Source organism: Pinus tabuliformis, chromosome 7 (genome assembly GCF_031772625.1).
Source record: "Pinus tabuliformis cultivar Carrire ecotype Pingquan chromosome 7, CPIR1, whole genome shotgun sequence".
Taxonomy (NCBI): domain Eukaryota; kingdom Viridiplantae; phylum Streptophyta; class Pinopsida; order Pinales; family Pinaceae; genus Pinus; species Pinus tabuliformis.
Window position 1 is genome coordinate 141,809,727 of NC_142293.1, and position 13,926 is coordinate 141,823,652.

Below are 13,926 nucleotides of genomic sequence, written 5' to 3' on the forward strand. Positions count from 1 at the left end.
GACAAATGACTGAAAAAGTACAAGATATAGGCAACAAACAACTCATGCTAGGCTTTAGGGGTCGAATTCACGAGTTTAGGAGACGTTTCAACAAGATCTAAACTAAGAACTGAAAAGTAGGCAGTGGAACAACTTGCCTCTAAAATCTAGGAAATTGATTCATTCAGTTCAAAACTACCTTTTCATGATGTATCTACCTCCATGAGTGAATTTTCAACATTTTTACATCAAATTCCATCAAGTTACATCAATTTACATCATGAGTTTGACCATGAGAGAGAAAAAAAATCAAACTGAGAAAAAACTAGGCGAAAAACAGAGTTTTTGGCAAAAATAGCAATTTTTCATCCTGTGTGTCGCGCCACTGTCCCTGTGCGTAGTGCCTTTTGTAGCTGATTTTGGAGGCCTTCCCGTGCACCAAATTTTCTCCAAGTGGGCTTGTTGGAAAGGTCTATCTATCTACTTTCCAGAAAAAAGTAAAATTTATAAATTTGGTGTCCATTTGCCCCTCCAAAAGTGAGTTATCCCAACACTGCTTCCTATGTGACCAAAAAGGGGCAGAGAGGGCATTTTTGAGATGTTTTTGAACCTTTTGGAAACTCAAAACTTGACAAAAATTTCTAGTAATTTCTAGGCATTCATAATTTTGCATGAGAAATCCAAAAATGTAGAGTTTTCCTCCAGAGGAGGTCCCTAGCAAAAGCGAGCGTCGGGTGGCGCTACTCACCAAGCAGAAAATCCTGCTTTTCCCTTCAAAAATTCAAAATTGACAAAAAGTGTGCCAAATTTCTTGAAATTAGGGCTGAGTGACTTGCAGTACTATGTTGGGCTAAGGAAGCCTCAGCCAAGATTTTGAGCTTATTTTTCTCTTTCTTCCTCCTCAAAGTTTTGCTCAACTTGGCCTTCAAGGTCCTTATTCTCGCTTTGCAAATCTTGTTTCTTGCCAAATAGTGATAGGCCATGTGCCTCAACATCTTTTTCTCTTTGTTGGCCTTCTCAAACAGCTTCTCCAAGTGCATGTTTGCCCTCTCTAGCCAAGATTCACGATCAACTTCAATCTCTTGCTCTAGTGGTGTCAATTTGATTTTCCTCCTCTTGGCTGCTTGCCGGTTTTCTCTTATGTTTTGCAACTCCATGATCGTCTGCTGATCCTCCAGCTGCTTGTTCCTTTGCTCAAGATAGTTTATAATCCACTTAGCTCTTTCCAGGTTAAGAGCTAAGGCATGAATATCAGCTTCTTGTTCCTGGATGATCTCTTTCAGTCTTGAGCTTTGGGCCCAAATCAGTGTCCTCATCCTGAATGAGAATGAAGTCTCTCTCTTGACCTTCAGAAGGCCCTTCCTCGTGCACTAGTTGTTTACCTTTGTCCTATACCTGCTTTGCTCTTGAAGGAAATGAGACCCCTTTCACCTCGGTGGACATAGTACTCATTTGGCTGCTGCAAATAGCCTTCTTGTGCCCTTTTGGTAAGTGACATATACTGGCACACTGGTGGTTTGAGTCTCATGCACTTCTTGCTAATGTGAAGGCCCTCCTGCCTCATGAAAAACTGATTGGTCACTTGAGGACTTGTGAAAACCTCATGTGAAGTGAAATCATCACATGAAACATTCAACAAGCTCAGTTGATGCAAAACCACAATCTTGTTCAATGCAAAGCGATAAATTCTGTTGTACTGTTGATGAGGAGGTTTCCTTTGCACAAATGTGGTCCTTTTCTCAATATTCCGACACATGAATAGGGGATGTTCATCATCCTCACTCTATTGAAATGCATCAATAGTCTAATATGATAGGTGTACAAGCGAGAAAATTTTCCTTCACAGGGAAGTATTTGATTATGAGTTTCATGAGTGGAGCATATGTGTCCTATAGGTATCTGAAAGGGAAAACCCTACTGATTTGCTTCTGATAGGCAACCATGATATAAGGCTCATAATGTTCTTTGTCCACTAGCTGTCCCTTGTTCCACTGTTCTCCCACATTCGGAATACCTGTTGCCTTAGCTATAGTTTCAGGTGTCAAAGTGAATGTAACACCTACCAAATTGACCTAGCCATTGTGAAGATGGAGGACAAACAATCTAGCAAGCTCATGGTGGTATTTGACTCTTTCCACCATCTCACAAAACTGGTAGCAAGACTGATGTTTGAAACAAGCTACTGCAAGAGGGAAAGCCAATAGCTCCATAAATGTAGTGGGCTCCTCCCGGATGTGTTTTCCTCCCTTGTGAGGTTTTCTTGGTGCATGAATTTCTTGGGAGGAATCACTCACCGTTTCCTCATCCTTTTCATAAGGTGAATCTATTTCCATGTTTGCCACTGTATGGTGTTTCAATGATGAGTATGAAGAGATTTTCAATGAAGAATATTTGTTTGCTGTTTAATGAAAGGGATTGATGAGTGGGACTGTGAATGAGGGATTTTGTGCTGACTGTAGGGTTTTTTGGGAGTGGCAGGGTTTGGGGAATGAGGATTTGGGTTTAGGGTAATAATGGGAATTTGTTGTTTGGGTTTTGGGAATAACGGGGTAGGATGATTATAGGTGAAAGAGGGGTAAGTGTAGTGAAGAGGAAAATGAAAATGGTGCAGGGGACAACAACAAAAATTATAACTTTGCAAACCCTAGGCAATTTTTTCAATAAAAGTGTGCAAAAAACTAGGGTTTTCCCTTTCACCTATTTTCACACCATCAAAGATGACTAAAACCCTTGCAATGACACTATGGAATGCTTCACTTACTTGTTGAATAAAGATGGCAATATTTTGAAGCTTAGCAAGTTGATTTGAGTGAAGTTTGAGTTTGGAGGACCGGTACGTCATGCCAAGACATAGGTGCGCTGCGCTAGTTCACTCTCTAGTGTTAATTCTGCACTCTGTGCGCTGCGCCGACCAGGTGCAACGCGCCTCAACCCAGGTGCGCCATGCCAGGAAGTTTGGCACAATTTTGATGCGATTTCTCTCCCTCGGCCTCAATTCGCAATTTTCTCTGGTTTCTTTCACTTCTTTAGGCACAAATGAATTCTTCAACATGAAAAGACTTTATATACCCATGAATTTAATTTTTCACTTAAAAATAACCCACTTTCTAATGTTTGTTTTTCACTTTGTCTTTATAAAATCTGTTTTGACAGTTTCACTTGCTTTTTGCCTTTGATGGACTAAATGATTTGAATTTTTGACCTGCAGGAGCTGGAGTGCAGGAGCTTAGCAAGGTGACCAGGGCTGCATCTCGGACTTATTACATATAGGAAAAATGAAATTACATGAAATTTTTATACATAAAACAATAAAACTCTGTTTTTCCTCAAAACAGGGTTTTGAGGAAAAATCAATCACTGAGCATGTGATTATTGAAATTTTTGATCCTGAAGTTTTATTTGACCTCCTCATGTGCCTGCTGACCATTATTGAACTTTTACAAGACTTTAATGACAAAACCCTAGACCTAATGAGATCTAAAACCCTAAAAATGACTTTTGCAGATGTAAAGACAGAAAATGACGGTAAATGACTTGAATTTGTGAAAATAGGCTAGCAGGTAAAGACCATGAGGGAAAATTGATAATATTCCACTGCCATCAGATGATCCATGACCTAATGGAATAAAGTTGATCGAATGAGACACCTAAAATGCAATGCAACAAGAGAATTTTGATCATTAATGGAGGGATGAAGATACTGACACTAACAAGAGGCATAACAATACGAGAATCCATGGTATAGGCGCAACTATCCATCAAGGAAAAGATCATGTGCATGGATCCTTGGCGTGGACACAACCCTTCGACTGGAGGGATCATATGAAATAGATCCACGACATGGGCACAACCATCCATCTAAATAATCATGTATATAATCATGAATGACTCATTACTCCTCGCAGCCTGGACCTTTGTAATCTAAGCCCAAGATCTTGCGCTCCAACACAACCCGATTAAAGTACAAATGATAACGTGTGAATAAATGTGTTGAAGTCGAACATGTTAGAAAGTCGCTTGATTACTAGTCAATGATGTGAACCATTAACAAGCGCGAGAGAAACCACCAATAATGACAAAGGCTCTCAAGGTACCAGCAACACAATTCACGGGGTGTGAATAAGGAACTGAAGTCAAACACCCATGAAATCATTTGATCGAAGGCCAATGATGAAAACTTGTCATCGACTGCGAAGAACTTGCCATTGAGGCATGCAAGCTCTAAGTTACTGGAAAGGAGTTTCTCAATTGACTTTCTGGATAATGCGCTGAAGTCGACAGGAAGCGATCCGTCAAAGGAAGGTTATAATGAATCCTTCATCATCGACACGAGAGGGAAACACAATGAATGATAGTAATCCAAGATGATCAGACAATGTACACGTAGGAAGACTTCTCTTAAACATATGGATGACACAACTCCAGAGTTTGGCAGCATTTGACATCATAGGATCAAAGGTCATGGTGACGTGGCAAAGATCATATGAGAGGTTTAAAATGGATAATTCAAAACCCAGGGAGGCAAGTGACAGTGTGACGATGTCCCAAAACCCAACACAAACAACAAATGAGTGTCAATGTTTAAGAGCAACAAGCTGCCTCAAGTGAATACAACTGATGAAATACTTCCAATTTTCCCTCACCATTTCTGGCGAGTGCCCCAGTTATTTCTACACAAGCTTGATGGGGACAACATATGCTTGTAATATAAGTCCATCCTTTGGATGAATCCGACCTAGTAAGATTAATAAGCCTTAGGAAGGAGAAGCTCATGTCGTTAACGCTGGTATGATCGCACCCGCAAAGATCTCGCCCCCTCCCCCTCTTCAAGGGACACCGCCAAGCCACGGGCCCCATCCACGGCCCTCGATCCGAAACGGTTCGACGCAGGGGCTCGCCCTCTTCCCCGACTGGGCGGCGCCTCCGCCCCGCGGGGAGCCAGCGGAAGAACGGACGGGCGAAAATGAAAAGAAGAGAGAGAAGGAAAAGGCGTAAGTTCCACGACCACCAACGACGCTGCGTGGAGCTCGCGCGGCCTTTCTGTGAACCCTCCACGGTTCTTCCAAAATTCGAATTCCTACAAAAGCACATACGATCTACACCTCTTACCCACTCTCCTCGTGTCATATTCGCAGCGGTGATGCGAACGGTCCTAGATTCATCGCCCACTGCCGCAATACGTCGCCTCCGTTGCACTGTGATTCCGCCCGTGACTTCCGACCAGGGAAAAGAACCTGTTCTCGAATTTCCCTCGGAGCAGTCTTAAAGCGAGTCGCCGTTTCCCTCGGCTACGTCGCCTTCCTCCCCCTTAATGCTCCAGCGATCTCTTCATTCGCGGGATTCCATTATAAAATCACTATATAAGTAGCCCAACGTCGCAAAACGCCGCACAAAAAAGAGGGGGGAGGGTGCACCACTAGGACTTCCCAGGAGGTCACCCATCCCAGTACTACTCTAGCCCAAGCGCGCTTAATTGCGGAGTTCTGATGGGATCCGATGCATTAATGCTGGTATGACCACACCCGCAAAGATCTCGCCCCCTCCCCCTCTTCAAGGGACACCCCCGAGCCACGGGCCCCATCCACGGCCCTCGATCCAAAACGGTTCGGCGCAAGGGCTCGCCATCTTCCCCGACTGGGCGGCACCTCCCGCCCCGCGGGGAGCCAGCGAAAGAACGAACGGGCGAAAATGAAAAGAAGAGAGAGAAGGAAAAGGCGTAAGTTCCGCGACCACCGACGACGCTGCATGGAGCTCGTGCGGCCTTTCCGTGAACGATCCACGGGTTCTTCCAAAATTCGAATTCCTACAAAAGTATATATGATTTAAACCTCTTACCTACTCTCCCCGTGTCATCTTCGCTGCGGTGATGCGAACGGTCCTAGATTCATCGCCCGCTGCCGCAATACGTCGCTTCCGTTGCACTGTGATCTCGCCCGTGACTTCCGACCAGGGAAAAGAACCTGGTCTCGAATTTCCCTCGGAGAAGTCTTAAAGCGAGTCGCCGTTTCCCTCGCTACGCTCCCCCCGCCCCCTTAATGCTCCAGCGATCTCTTCGTTCGCGAGATTCCATTATAAAATCACTATATAAGTAGCCCCACGTCACAAAACGCCGCACAAAAAAGAGGGGGGAGGGTGCAACACTAGGACTTCCCGGGAGGTCACCCATCCCAGTACTACTCTAGCCCAAGCGCGCTAAACTGCAGAGTTCTGATGGGATCCGGTGCGTTAACATTGGTATGACCGCACCAGCAAAGATCTCGCCCCCTCCCCCTCTTCAAGGGACACCGCCGAGCCACGGGCCCCACCATGGCCCTCGATCCGAAACGGTTCGGCGCAGGGGCTCGCCCTCTTCCCCGACTCGGCGGCGCCTCCCGCCCCGCAGGGAGCCAGCGGAAGAATGACGAGCGAAAATGAAAAGAAGAGAGAGAAGGAAAAGGCGTAAGTTCCGCGACCACCGATGACGCTGCGTGGATCTCGCGCGGCCTTTCTGTGAACCCTCCACGGTTCTTCCAAAATTCGAGTTCCTACAAAAGTACATATGATTTAAACCTCCTACCCACTCTCCCCGTGTCATCTTCGCTGCGGTGATGCGAACGGTCCTAGATTCATCGCCCGCTGCCGCAATACGTCGCCTCCGTTGCGCTGTGATCCCGCTCGCGACTTCCGACCAGGGAAAAGAACCTGGTCTCGAATTTCCCTCGGAGCAGTCTTAAAGCGAGTCGCCGTTTCCCTCGGCTACGCTCCCCCCGACCCCTTAATGCTCCAACGATCTCTTCGTTCGCGGGATTCCATTATAAAATCACTATATAAGTAGCCCCACGTCGCAAAACGCCGCACAAAGAAGAGGGGGAGGGTGCAACATTAGGACTTCCGCGACCACCGACGACGCTGCGTGGAGCTCGCGCGGCCTTTCCATGAACGCTCCACGTTTCTTCCAAAATTCGAATTCCTACAAAAGCATATATGATTTAAACCTCTTACCTACTCTCCTCGTGTCATATTTGCTACAGTGATGCGAACGGTCCTAGATTCATCGCCCACTGCCGCAATACGTCGCCTCCGTTGCGCTGTGATCCCGCCCGTGACTTCCCACCAGGGAAAAGAACCTGGTCTCGAATTTCCCTCAGAGCAGTCTTAAAGCGAGTCGCCGTTTCCCTCGGCTACGCTCCCCCCGCCCCCTTAATGCTCCAATGATCTCTTCGTTCGCGGGATTCCATTATAAAATCACTATATAAGTAGCCCCACGTTGCAAAACGCCGCACAAAGAAGAGGAGGGAGGGTGCAACACTAGGACTTCCCGAGAGGTCACCCATCCCAGTACTACTCTAGCCCAAGCGCGCTTAACTGCGGAGTTTTGATGGGATCCGGTGCGTTAACGCTGGTATGATCGCACCCGCAAAGATCTCGCCCCCTCCCCTTCTTCAAGGGACACCGCCGAGCCACGGGCCCCATCCACGGCCCTCGATCCGAAACAGTTCGGCGCAGGGGCTCGCCCTCTTCCCCGACTCGGCGGCGCCTCCCGCCCCATGGGGATCCAGCGGAAGAACGAACGAGCGAAAATGAAAAGAAGAGAGAGAAGGAAAAGGCGTAAGTTTCGCGACCACTGACGACGCTACGTGGAGCTCGTGCGGCCTTTCCGTGAACCCTCCACGGTTCTTCCAAAATTCGAATTCCTACAAAAGCACATACGATCTACACCTCTTACCCACTCTCCCCGTGCCATATTCGCAGCGGTGATGCGAACGGTGACTCCTAGATTCATCGTCCACTGCCGCAATACGTCACCTCCGTTGCACTGTGATCCCGCCCGTGACTTCCGACCAGGGAAAAGAACCTGTTCTCGAATTTCCCTCGGAGCAGTCTTAAAGCGAGTCGTCGTTTCCCTCGGCTACGCTCCCCCCGCCCCCTTAATGCTCCAGCGATCTCTTCGTTCGTGGGATTCCATTATAAAATCACTATATAAGTAGCCCCACGTCGCAAAACGCCGCATAAAAAAGAGGGGGGAGGGTGCAACACTAGGACTTCCCGGGAGGTCACCCATCCCAGTACTACTCTAGCCCAAGCGCGCTTAACTACAGAGTTCTGATGGGATCCGGTGCGTTAACGCTGGTATGATCGCACCCGCAAAGATCTCGCCCCCTCCCCTTCTTCAAGGGACACTGTCGAGCCACGGGCCCCATCCACGGCCCTCGATCCGAAACGGTTCGACGTAGGGGCTCGCCCTCTTCCCTGACTCGGCGGCGCCTCCCAGCCCGCGGGGAGCCAGCGGAAGAACGGACGAGCGAAAATGAAAAGAAGAGAGAGAAGGAAAATGCGTAAGTTGTGGGACCACCTGTTACACAGCAATTTGTCACCGTTTGTCACCGTCCCTTTTACCCCTCACCCATACACTAGAGGACTCATTCAGGGACCTGTGAAAAGTGACATGGCTTGAAACCACTTGCATCACATTCCTCTAAGTATGAGCTTCATATGCCCTGAAGACATCTCCTGCAAAATCTCCATGAAAATAGCTCTTTTTGCATTAGCGCGGGTCCTTAGTTCACTGCCCGCGCCAATGAGGGAAATCCTCTAAAGAGGGCGCGCTATTGGCGCTCTGTCTCAGAGTCGCACTCGCGCCAACCGAATTTAGTAAAGTTTTCAACCACCAAACTCCCGAAGGTTCTCTTCAACCCATTCACCAACTGAATCTATGTTGAGCAAGGATGGTTTGGCTTCGAATCTCCATAGAAAGGAAAGTGGTTTGCCACCTTTCATGGAAGTTTTCAAGTGATAAAGCCAATCCCATAAATAATGTGGTTGATCCTATCTCTTTTTTCTCTATCTATAAAAGCTTGCCTCTATGCCTTGAGCAAGCTAGTCATAGTTACAGTAGTTCTGGTCCCAGCGTAGTGATAGAGAGTTTGAAGCTGCAAGAGCCTTCTTTGCACCCATAAGGCCAAATCTAAGTAAGGAGATTCTTGTCACCCAAAGAGAGAGAGGCTTGTTCCTCATCCCAACAAGCTTTGCAAGACTTGTGTAGCTGATCACCTAGCCAAAGGAGGATTTGACGTCAGAACAATGGTTGTATTCTTCTTTGTTACTTATCAATAATAGATGACTATCATTATGGTTCCACTCTCATTGTTTCATGTTTGGTGTTGAGTTATATCTTTTCTGACTGATATATAATTGTATCTACTAGATTTTATGCTTGTTTTCGTGGTGTTCTTTGCATGTGCAGGTGTCCAATCACGGAGATCGTGGGGATCGTGACCGGCCAAAGCAACGGAACGAGGGCAACATCTCTTCTACGAACACTAGCGTTGGAATCCAAGTAGGTTCTCACCATCTACTTTGTATTTGCAATTAGGAACTTGCGTGATAGCATTGTGTGATTGTTGCTAGACCCGGTTTGGGCTAGTAGGGTTCATCTCTGTCTGCAGAGAGGATTTACCTCCACAACAATTTGGCGACTCCACTGGGGATCTTGTTGTTTGATTTGTAAACTTTAGACGGAGCCTGAAGTACGGCCAGGTAGCCTTCGAAACGCTATTGCTTTGCATTAGCGAAGTAGATCAACGCCACTTCAGTCAATCTCCGGTTTGGTTTACGGACTAAACAACTTGGAGTTTGTCTTGTCTCTTTGGTTTTTCTTGCTTTGATTGCTTATATAGCTTTCTGGGTTGGATTTCTTGCTGTTTGTTGCTTCCTGGTTTGCCTAGATACTGTCTTCAAGCCCTGAGTCACTTGCTTTTGTTTTTGACTTAGCCAACTTGATTAGCGCGCTTTTTAGCCTTACAGTCGCGCCAATTGGCGCAAGTTGCTCAAAGACAACCCGCGCCAATCCTATAAAAGCGCGAGTTGCAGCCTGACAGTCGCGCCAGGCCTGTCAACTTTTCAGTTTGCTTGTCCTTAAGCCCTCTGAGCTTGGATTTTGTGTCTTGCTGTGTCTTTTTCAATTACTAGAGTGTGTTTGATCCTGGTTTGACTCGTTTTGGACCTTCATCCTTCGGGTGTTTGCCTTTATCTATCGATTACACCTTTTAGCCCTAGGGCATCTAGTGGCTTGGTGCATCGAGCCTTCCTTAGGAGTCTTGGGTTCTTTGATCGTCCAGTCTACTTTGTGATTACTTTTGCGTTTGCTCGGTAGTTGTTAAAGCTTTTTCCAAGTGATTTGTTTCTTTTTCGCTTGGGTTTCACTTGGCTTCGTTTGGGCTTAGATTACATAGCTCATAGAGGTCTTTGTGCTTTCTTCTTGGTTTGAAGGACTGATTTGGTGTTTTGGAGATTCGATTGTGTTCTCATTGAGTGAAATTGATCTTTTGCTCGGTGTTACTATCTCTCAAAATTTGTTTAGTGCACGTTGCCATTGAAAAAGAAAAACGAATAATCTCTTTTGCGTTGCATTAGTTAATTGAAATTAGAAGCTTTTCATTGATTAAGTGATTTAAAACAAAGAAAAGTTTCGTTTATTTGTCATTAGCTGCATTAGAGTGCTTCTTGATTGTGGTCATTTTGTTTGAAAAATTCTCAACTCTCTCGTAGTTAGTATTCATCGAACGAAATGATATTCTTTGGCATATAGCTTGCATTTAGGGAATTGTAAAAGATCACATACGGTAGGACCTGGAAATTGAAACTTAACTAAAGATCAACCATAAAATGAACTGAATGAACTTAAAAACGCATTGGAACATAACGCTCACTAATTAGAGGTCTAGGCTAGAGACGTGCTCCGACGTCGTTAAACCTAGTCACTGTTGTTTCACACTACGGTTGGGTGATTCCTCCTTTTGTGACTCGATAGTGGTCTAGCACGGACTTGAGCTCCCACGTACTATCGCGTATATAGGGGAGACCCCACTAGGTTATCATCCTTTATCCACAGGAAGCCGTGTCTGCCACCTTACAAGCCGTAACGCACCGAACACAACATTCGGGAAGATTGACTGCCGTACGGGAAGTCCTTGGTTTTCATATGACTGCCAAGGTGTATATGCAGTTTTACGGATTTGTTTGGTAAACCCTTTGCCTAGTCTCTCCAGAGTAGTCACTTTTGATCCTTTTCGGACTCCTTAAAAGAAAAGGCTCACTTGAGCAGTTTGTCACTTCGGGCTCACAAAACATTCGAAGGCGATTAGAGTCACCTTTTTGTCCTTTTCTCGACTCTTAAAACATGAAAAGGTCAAGTTGTGTCCTTGCGTCTTAAAATTTATTTGGCCGCGATAAACATTACCTGGTTAGATCTTGTGTGCGTTAGTTTGAGTAGGGTCCTTTATCCTTAGATTCCCTTAGGTCTTGTTTGAAGTTTGTCATCCTGGCTGAACCGTAGACTCCCGTTCCAAGTGATCACGGGTCTCCGTCTTCTGCCGCTCCTAAGGTACCGGTTGTAAGTGATACTCTTCCTGTTATCCCGAGTATCCAACCGATCAACTCTCGTGCTCCGGACGACGAAGGTTACGAAATTCATTGGAACCCGATCTGGGAGCCTGACGAGGACGATATTCCTATTACCCCCCCTGGTGTTTCGTCTCCAATGTCTACCTCTCACATGGATGAGACATCTCCTAGAGTGAGTGAGACACCTGTTTTGTCGAATATCGACACTCCCATCCCAGCTACTTCTCCACTCCCCCCACGCTATCAATCGTTGAGGGATAGAGTAAGTGCCAGGATCCCCGCTTCGACCATGTGGGATCCCCATATCACTCCCACCACGGGAGGTTTTGTTTCACATGTGTCCTCTACACCGGTTACTTCAGTTCCGACAAATCCAACTGTTTGTGTAGCGCATTCAACTCCAGTTGTTAGTGCCGTAACAGCGTCTTCAGCCTTGAACACTGGTGCTGGTCCCCCTCACGGTCAAGTGAGTAATGGCCAGCCGACACTCTCGCCTAGAGTTGTCCACCCTGCACAAAGTGCTCCACCCTCTTCTGGTCCTGTTCCAGGAGGGGGGCCGTATGATGCCTATGGACAAGCTGTTCAGGATCTGAACGCACAAGGTCCACTCTTTTATTACGATTCTACTGGTCAATACCTTCAACTTTCTCAACCCTTGCCTACTCAACCTTTCGTTGAAGTTTCGGTACCGTTATCCATTGCTTGGGCCCCTAGTACCCACTCTTTTCATGGAGGCCAAGCAATGCCTGCACAGCTTCAAGGACCGCCTAATCAAGGCCAGCCATCTTATGTGCAAGCCCCCCAAGGGCAGCAATATTATGGCCAGTCTTACCCAGGACAATCTGGGGGCCCACAAGGACAACCCTATCAGGGACAACCTTCGGCCGCTGGTGGTCCATCGTTTACCTATCTGAGTCAACCTCCTGGTTATCCAGGGCAACCTGGTACCCAGCAAGGTTTCCCGTCTGGACAACCAGGACAACCTTACATCCAACAAGGCCAACCTGGTATCCAGCAAGGTTATCCCTCTGGACAAGCTGGACAAACTTATATTCCACAAGGTCAACCGGCAGTCCAACAGGGGTATCCTTCTGGGCAAGGGGGGCAGCCTTACATACAGTAGGGCCAACCCACTGCTCAGCCTGGTCATCCTTCTAGGCAAGCGGGTCATCTTTCTATATAGCAAGGCCAACCCACTGCCCAGCTTAGTCATCCTTCTGGACAGGCTGGCCAACCTCAAGGTCAACCGGCCGTCCAGCCCGCTCAACCATCTGTTCCGCAAGGACAACCCTCGGTTGCACAAGGACAACCTGGTACCCAACAAGCACATCCTTCTGGGCAAACAGGTCCATCTCAAACCCAACCAGGCCAACCTTCTGGCCAGATGGTCCAAGCTCAACCCGTTCAAGGACATCCTTGTGGGCCCCAGACTCAAATTGGTTATCAAATGCAAGGTGGGCCACGGTCCCAACCTTCTTACCAAGCGCAACCTCCTTATCAGGCTCAGTATGGAGCTCAGCAAACGTATGGCTACCAGCAACCCCAGGGGCAAACTCAGTTTACCCCTTATCAAAATTATCAACAGATGGAGGTCACTCCTTACCAGAATTATCAGCAGCAGTATGTTGCACCTGCAGGTCAAGTTGCTAATCCATGGGGTGCTGGGGGGCAGACCCAGGGTCAACTGTCTGCATATGGACAGAATCCATATGGATAGAACCCCTATGGAAAAAATCCCTATGGGCAGAACCCTTATGGGCCAGGCCCATCCGGACAAAGTCCGTGGGGGCAACCACCACCTGGTTGGAACCCTGGTACTACCTCTCTTCCACAGCCACAAATGTCCTTTAATCCTTAGTTGCCTTTCTTAGCGACGTTGGAACTTCCAGATGTGTCCAAGTTGACAAATGATCCTATTCTTCATAATCCATATTGGCCACCAGTTCCAACTAAGATACCCGGTGATTGCCCGAAATTCGATGGCAAAGCTGGTGAGGACCCTCAAGCCCATGTCATGACCTATCACCTTTGGTGCTCATCCAACTCATGGCTTGATGACTCCATCCGACTTCGCCTCTTCCAAAGGACTCTCACCGGATCGGCCGCTAAGTGGTATATTGAGTTGAATCGCGGAACATTTCAAGACTTCAACTCGCTGGCTATGGCATTCCTAACTCATTTTCAGTTACCCATTCGGTATGAGACAGGGACACATCTCCTTACGTCTCTCAAACAGGACACGGCCACACACATATCCGATCATATACATGAATGGAGACGGCGTCGTCGCTTGATCAAGTTTTGGATTCCTGATCAGCTCCTGTTCGTTTTGTTCACGACTTCCTTTGTCCCCGCAATTGCACGAGACATCGCCATGGGAGCTTGTGTAACTGAAGAGCAAGCTATCGCGCGTGCTCAGTACCTTGACTTGGTATATTCTCAGTCAGGTACTTTATATGATTATTTGCCAGATGCCCCGAGACCCGGAACATCCAAAGCTCCGCCAAAACCATCTGTTGACGGAGTTATTGGCACTGTAAACGCATCTTCAAAGAAATCATCCGC

At 47.1% G+C, this 13,926-nt stretch overlaps 2 non-coding genes and 2 pseudogenes across 2 annotated transcripts; all 4 read right to left on the bottom strand.

The window, feature by feature from the left end:
- Positions 1 to 5,384: 5,384 nt before the first annotated feature.
- Positions 5,385 to 5,503, bottom strand: LOC149246155 (5S ribosomal RNA; annotated as a pseudogene).
- Positions 5,504 to 6,108: 605 nt separating this feature from the next.
- Positions 6,109 to 6,227, bottom strand: LOC149246156 (5S ribosomal RNA; annotated as a pseudogene).
- A 1,028-nt stretch (positions 6,228 to 7,255) lies between these two features.
- On the bottom strand, positions 7,256 to 7,374 carry LOC149246157 (5S ribosomal RNA). The gene has a single exon (XR_016267476.1). It is a non-coding gene; the product is annotated as a 5S ribosomal RNA (ribosomal RNA).
- A 609-nt stretch (positions 7,375 to 7,983) lies between these two features.
- Positions 7,984 to 8,102, bottom strand: LOC149246158 (5S ribosomal RNA). The gene has a single exon (XR_016267418.1). It is a non-coding gene; the product is annotated as a 5S ribosomal RNA (ribosomal RNA).
- Between the last annotated feature and the right edge of the window lie 5,824 nt (positions 8,103 to 13,926).